Here is a 6000-nt window from a genome sequence, read left to right as displayed (position 1 = left end):
CCCTTATACGCTATCATATCGCTGATATACAGTGGACGTTGAAATATTTCCTGCCATCATTGTTCCTATTTTGTGATGAAATGAGTTTCTCAACACTTCGCCTTACGAACAGAAAAACCAGGATGTGGCCAGTGTTTCTTTCTCTCTGGCGCAAATACCGCAGATGTTTCCGTCCTGAATTTATTCTAAACGGAACAGTTCGCACTGCAGAAATATTTGACGTCATTTTGATAGATTTCTGTCATTCAATGCAGGAAAGTCTTTGGTGATGCCGTATCCAGTTATGCATCGAGGAAGGTTTATGGAGATGTATTCCGATTCCTTTCTCAGGAAGAGCTCCGTGCTATCAGTTGACGGTTCCTCAATTCCTGGAGTATTTTACTGTATTAGGAAAACCGCCTCTTTTACTGGAATTGCTGTCAGTATCTGTGATTGTAAGGTCCCATAAGCAGGTATGCCAGGTCACTCATTTTTTAAATGTAGTTATTTCTGACTCTAAGAAGGGCATTGCAAGCGCTTATTCGCTGGAGGTGAACTTTTCACACCGCTTTAAACAGCCTAAGGACTTAATACTTGAAAGCAGACTACAGTGCACTGTCAGCAGAGTCCGTGTGTACATCCAGAACTTATTTCAGAAAGCTCATGATTATTTTATTAACACCTTCTGTGAAATTAGCTGGTACTTGTCAGAGGGAGAAGAATGCACTGTTTAAAAGAGTAAACTTTTGGTCTGATATGAGTATTGGTGAAGTTATTATCAGAACTAAGTTCTTGCAAAGGTTTTTTTTTGTTTTTGTTTTTTACGTCGCACCGACACAGATAGGTCTTACGGCGACGATGGGACAGGAAAGGGCTAGTAGTGGGAAGGAAGCGGCCGTGGACTTAACTGAGGTACAGCCCCAGCATTTGCCTGGTATGAAAATGGGAAACCACGGAAAACCATTTTCAGGGCTGCCGACAGTGGAGTTCGAACCTACTATCTCCCGAATACTGGATACTGGCCGCATTTAAGCGACTGCAGCTATCGAGCTCGGTTTGCAAAGGTTTTGTAAAGCAGTAGTCGTGTCGCAGATGTGTGTACCATTAAATTTGACACCTAAGTATTTAAATATCTTGGTTTTTCCTTCAATGATACTAACTTTTAAATCATTCTCGGCATCGAAAACATCCACTAGCTGGCCTTTTTCAATATATATACTTGCATATTTAGTAGTGTTTATGCGTAATCCTATTTCCTAGAACAACCTGCCAGTCAGCTCTATAGCCGCTTATTTTATCAGATAATGACCGTATCATCAGCGAATCTCATAATTATGGGAGGAGATAATTCTGAAGAAGCTGATTCCCAGTACGATTGCAACAGACTTAAATTTCATCGAACACAATCTGTAGCTATGAGTTATATTTCGCTGGTGACAACGGTGATCCCATTTCTTTCTTAATCTGTTTACCCTCCAGGGTCGGTTTTACCCTCGGACTCAGCGAGGGATCCCACCTCTACCGCCTCAAGGGCAGTGTCCTGGAGCTTGAGACATTGGGTCGGGGATACAACTGGGGAGGATGACCAGTGCCTCGCCCAGACGGCCTCAACTGCTATGCTGAACAGAGGCCTTGGTGGGGGATGGGAAGATTGGAAGGGATAGATAAGGAAGAGGGAAGGAAGCAGTCGTGGCCTGAAGTTAGGTACCATCCCGGTATTTGCCTGGAGAAGTGGGAAACCACGGAAAACCATTTCCAGGATGGCTGAGGTGGGAAGCGAACCCACCTCTACTCAGTTGACCTCCCGAGGCTAAGTGGACCCCGTCCCAGCTCTCATACAACTTTTCAAATTTCGTGGCAGAGCCGGGAATCGAACCCTGGCCTCCGGGAGTGGCAGATAATCACACTAACCACTAAACCACAGATGCGGACATCACTTCCATTCCCAGGTGAAATTGTTTTGTTTTCCTCACTGGTCTTTCGATTTCTGTTGTATTGACAGTTTTATATTATAAGATCTCTTATCGGCCCTGTGGTGTAGAGGTAGCGTTCTTGCCTCTTATCCGAAAGCCCAGGGTTCGATTCCAGGCCAGGTCAGGGAATTTTACCTGGATCTTAGGGCTGGTTCGAGGTCCACTCAGCCCGCGTGATAACAATTGAGGAGCTATCTGACAGTGATATGGCGACCCGGGTCAAGAAAGCCAAGAACAATGGCCGAGAGGATTCGCCGTGCTGACCACACACTACCTCATAATTTTTAGGCCTTCGGGCTACACAGCGGTCCCTGGTAGACCATAGCCCTTGGAGGCTGTTGCCCCATGGGGTTTGGTTTTGATTTTTATAAGATCTCTTGGTTTGAATGGAAGAGCCTCGGCTGATGACGTAAGATTTAGTTGGCGATGTCCAATGTTGCCAAAAGCTTTCGATATACCTATACCCATTAAGAAACATAGGAGTTATATCTTTCTTCTCAGCTTTTGCAGACTTTAGACCGGGCGAGTAGGCCGTGCCGTTAGGGGCGTACAGTTGTGAGCTTGCATCCGGCAGATAGTGGGTTCGAGCCCCACTGCCGGCAGCCATGAAAATGGTTTTCCGTAGATTCCCATTTTCACACCAGGCAAATGTCGCTTAATTTAGGCCACGCCTGCTTCCTTCCAACTCCTAGACCTTTCCTACCCCATCGTCGCCATAAGACCTATCTGTGTCGGTGAGACGTTAAGCCAATTGTAAAAATTTAGAAAAAGCAGACTTTAGCAGCCCTCATAGAACAGGTATGTTTATGATGCAGCTAGTTTGATCATTAAAATCCCTTTGATACTAATTAAAATTAATTTCAATACCACGTCTGATTACCGAAGGTGCTGTTATGAGCAGTTTAACGGACACTTGACCTCACCTTTATTTATCTATCCATACTGTTCTGTTTTCTTTTTAATCACTGAGGTGTTATATCTCTTGAAAGCATCCCTGAATTAACAATTCCTACGACTTAATAAACTCACTAAAACGCGGTCGGGACCCGTGGCGATGTCTACTTCGATACAGAGTGCTGCTATTTCAAGTTGGCCGCGCGGTTAGGGGAGCGTAGCTGTGAGCTTGCATCCGGGAGATAGTGGGTTCGAACGCCACTGTCGGCAGACCTGAAGATGGTGTTCCGTGGTTTCCTATTTTCATACCAGGCAAATGCTGGATCTGTACCTTAATTAAGGCCACGGCCGCTTCCTTCCCACTCCTAGCCCTATCCTGTCCCATCGTCGCCGTAAGACCTATCTGTGTCGGTGCGACGTAAAACAAATAGTCTTTTACGGGTCATGTCCGTAATTTTCGCTATTTTGTTATAGACTTCCTTGTTGGATCTTTTTTGGTGGATGCCATTTTTGTAGCTGGACCCAATGATTCCCATAATTATTATGTGCTCCTTTTTCTCCAGTACTTCGAGGAGTCCTTTACTAGCATTTAGGTATAGGGTTTCGGCTACATACGTAACTACAGGCTTCAGAACCGTTTCATAATGACGTATCGTAGTGTTTTGGGAAGGGCATTTTCTTTGTAGAACATGCGTGATGGTTGGTAAGTTATTTCAAGCTTGTGAATTCGTTCCCTACGTGCTTCCTTGTCCAGTCCATTTTTCATGTTGATCTCTCCCAGGTACTTAAATTTTTCTACTCGCCTGATGTCACCGTTTCTTGCGAAGTTTTGGTGGTGCGTCTTTGATGTTAATCAATACTTCTATTTTTTTCCTAAACGATATATGTAGACCAGATTTTCGGCGATTTCCTGTAACAGTTCGATTGGAATCCTAGCGGTTTCCACGTCTTTCGACAGAATTGCGATGTAATTGGCAAAAGCTAGACCGTCAACCATGATTCCCTTGGATCTGGTTTCCCATTCTCAGTGGACTATTGTCGGTTTCCATTAATCTCGTTTGGAAGGTCCGGATGATCTTCTCAAGAATGCAGTTGAAAAACATCAGAGAGAGCCCATCGCCTTCTCTGATTTCTTTTTGACCTAAAAGGAATCCGGGAGGCATTCTTGGAACTTTATTATTATTATTGTGGATAACTTCGCTGCGCAGTTGATTATCGAGATAGTAAACAACCATACATTGGTTAAAACATAATAGGTGGCAGCATCAGTCACAAGTAATAATCCTTACTACAGTATTATCACTGCATGAAAATCAGACCGCAACATCAGGCCTGTTAGTAAAAGCGACCCAGACGGAAAACAAAGAAAGAGGGATAACGAATTATCAAGATACACAATTGAATACAACAAACGCCTTAATAACTAAAGAAATAATCACATAACAACTTAATTAAAAGATAACCTTTTTGTTAAAACAAATTATTGAAATTATAGGTCGGCGGTTGCAGAGTATGTTTCGGCCCACAAGTGGCCACGGCTGATCCGTGGTCCGACAGCTCAGCACTCCGACCGGCCAACCGAGTAGAGCAGAGGAGTGGCCACGGCTGTACCGCGGCTTTACGCCTCTGTACTCGGGAGACGGAGAGGGTCTGTTCCTAATCCTCGACTGCCCTGAGAATGGTTTTCCGTGGTTTTCCATTCTCCTGCACTAAGGCGAATGCCGGGACAGTGCCTAGTATAGGCCACGGCCGCCAATCTTCTCCACACATCTTCTCTGGCCTGAGAGACGGCGTTACCGTCTAGGAGGCCCGCCTCCCCCTTCAGGGGAGGAATGAAAACAATTTAGTATTAGAAGTTTTATAACTTTAACACAGTGAGTAAGAAAATCTTAGTCAGAATAAGGCTCGTCTTGAATAATAAGAAAATGAAAACATAATACAGTAGGCTGTAGGATGTGGATCCCAACATTATATCAAGCTCACAGAGGAACTTAATAATAAACAATCATCAAGGGGAAGAAAATGAAATTAAAGGAAAGAAATATGTCGACGCACCAAAATAACAAAAACTCACAACATACGCGATTGATCTGTGTCATCATCAAGAATTGAATATTGTCATAAGAATACTGCACGGAAATGGAAAATAACATGATATTATTTGGACAAGAAACTGTCAATGAAAATTTAAAATTGTAATGAAGTTCCGTAGAAATTAATATTCATAAATCTCATAAGCAGTAAAAGAGATTGATTTAAACCTAAAGTAATGATAACCTGGATGAAAATCGCCTAGATCGTCATGCTAAGAAAAAGAAAACATAACCTAAAAAACAGAAAAATTGGTCATACCTATTATAACCTGTTCCTTTCAAATAAACACAAACTAAAATAAGGAAATCAAACCATTCATTGGCAACAATAAAACTAAACCTGAAAAAGAATACTTGTGCTGAAATGTTACAAAAGAGAAAATACACACTACTGATCCAATATGAGCCCATAAATCCTCTTTCTTCACCACTCACACGTCTCACAAATGATTCTCTTCTTTTAACCAGGATTCAAATTGAAACCTTGGGTTGATCCCAGTTTATACATCGTGGCACTCTATTTCATTAGATCCATCTCCAAAGACTGCCAAACTCGAACTGACGTTGCCCGCTAGCAGAGTTGTCAATTGTGTTTGGCACAGTCCCACTAGCTGCCTCTAAAAATCCCGCAAATTTTCTCCAAATCCCGGTAGAATTTCGAACTACTACTGTATTTATTGAGAATGGCTCATGGTTGATTACTTACTGAACTTACTGAATGACATTACTACCAGTTTATCACATTTCCAAATCATACAACAAAAGAGAGAGAAAAGTTATAGGCATGTGAATTATATATACTTACCAAGTTGCCGTGGAAGCATAATATAGTACCGGGCGAGTTGGCCGTGCGCGTAGAAGCGCGCGGCTGTGAGCTTGCATCCGGGAGATAGTAGGTTCGAATCTCACTATCGGCAGCCCTGAAGATGGTTTTCCGTGGTTTCCCATTTTCACACCAGGCAAATGCTGGGGCTGTACCTTAATTAAGGCCACGGCCGCTTCCTTCCAACTCCTAGGCCTTTCCTATCCCATCGTCGCCATAAGACCTATGATTCTCTATC

Source organism: Anabrus simplex, chromosome 1, assembly GCF_040414725.1.
Source record: "Anabrus simplex isolate iqAnaSimp1 chromosome 1, ASM4041472v1, whole genome shotgun sequence".
In the NCBI taxonomy this organism is placed as follows: domain Eukaryota; kingdom Metazoa; phylum Arthropoda; class Insecta; order Orthoptera; family Tettigoniidae; genus Anabrus; species Anabrus simplex.
The sequence above is the reverse complement of the archived record's forward strand: the minus strand, read 5'-3'. Positions refer to the sequence as shown.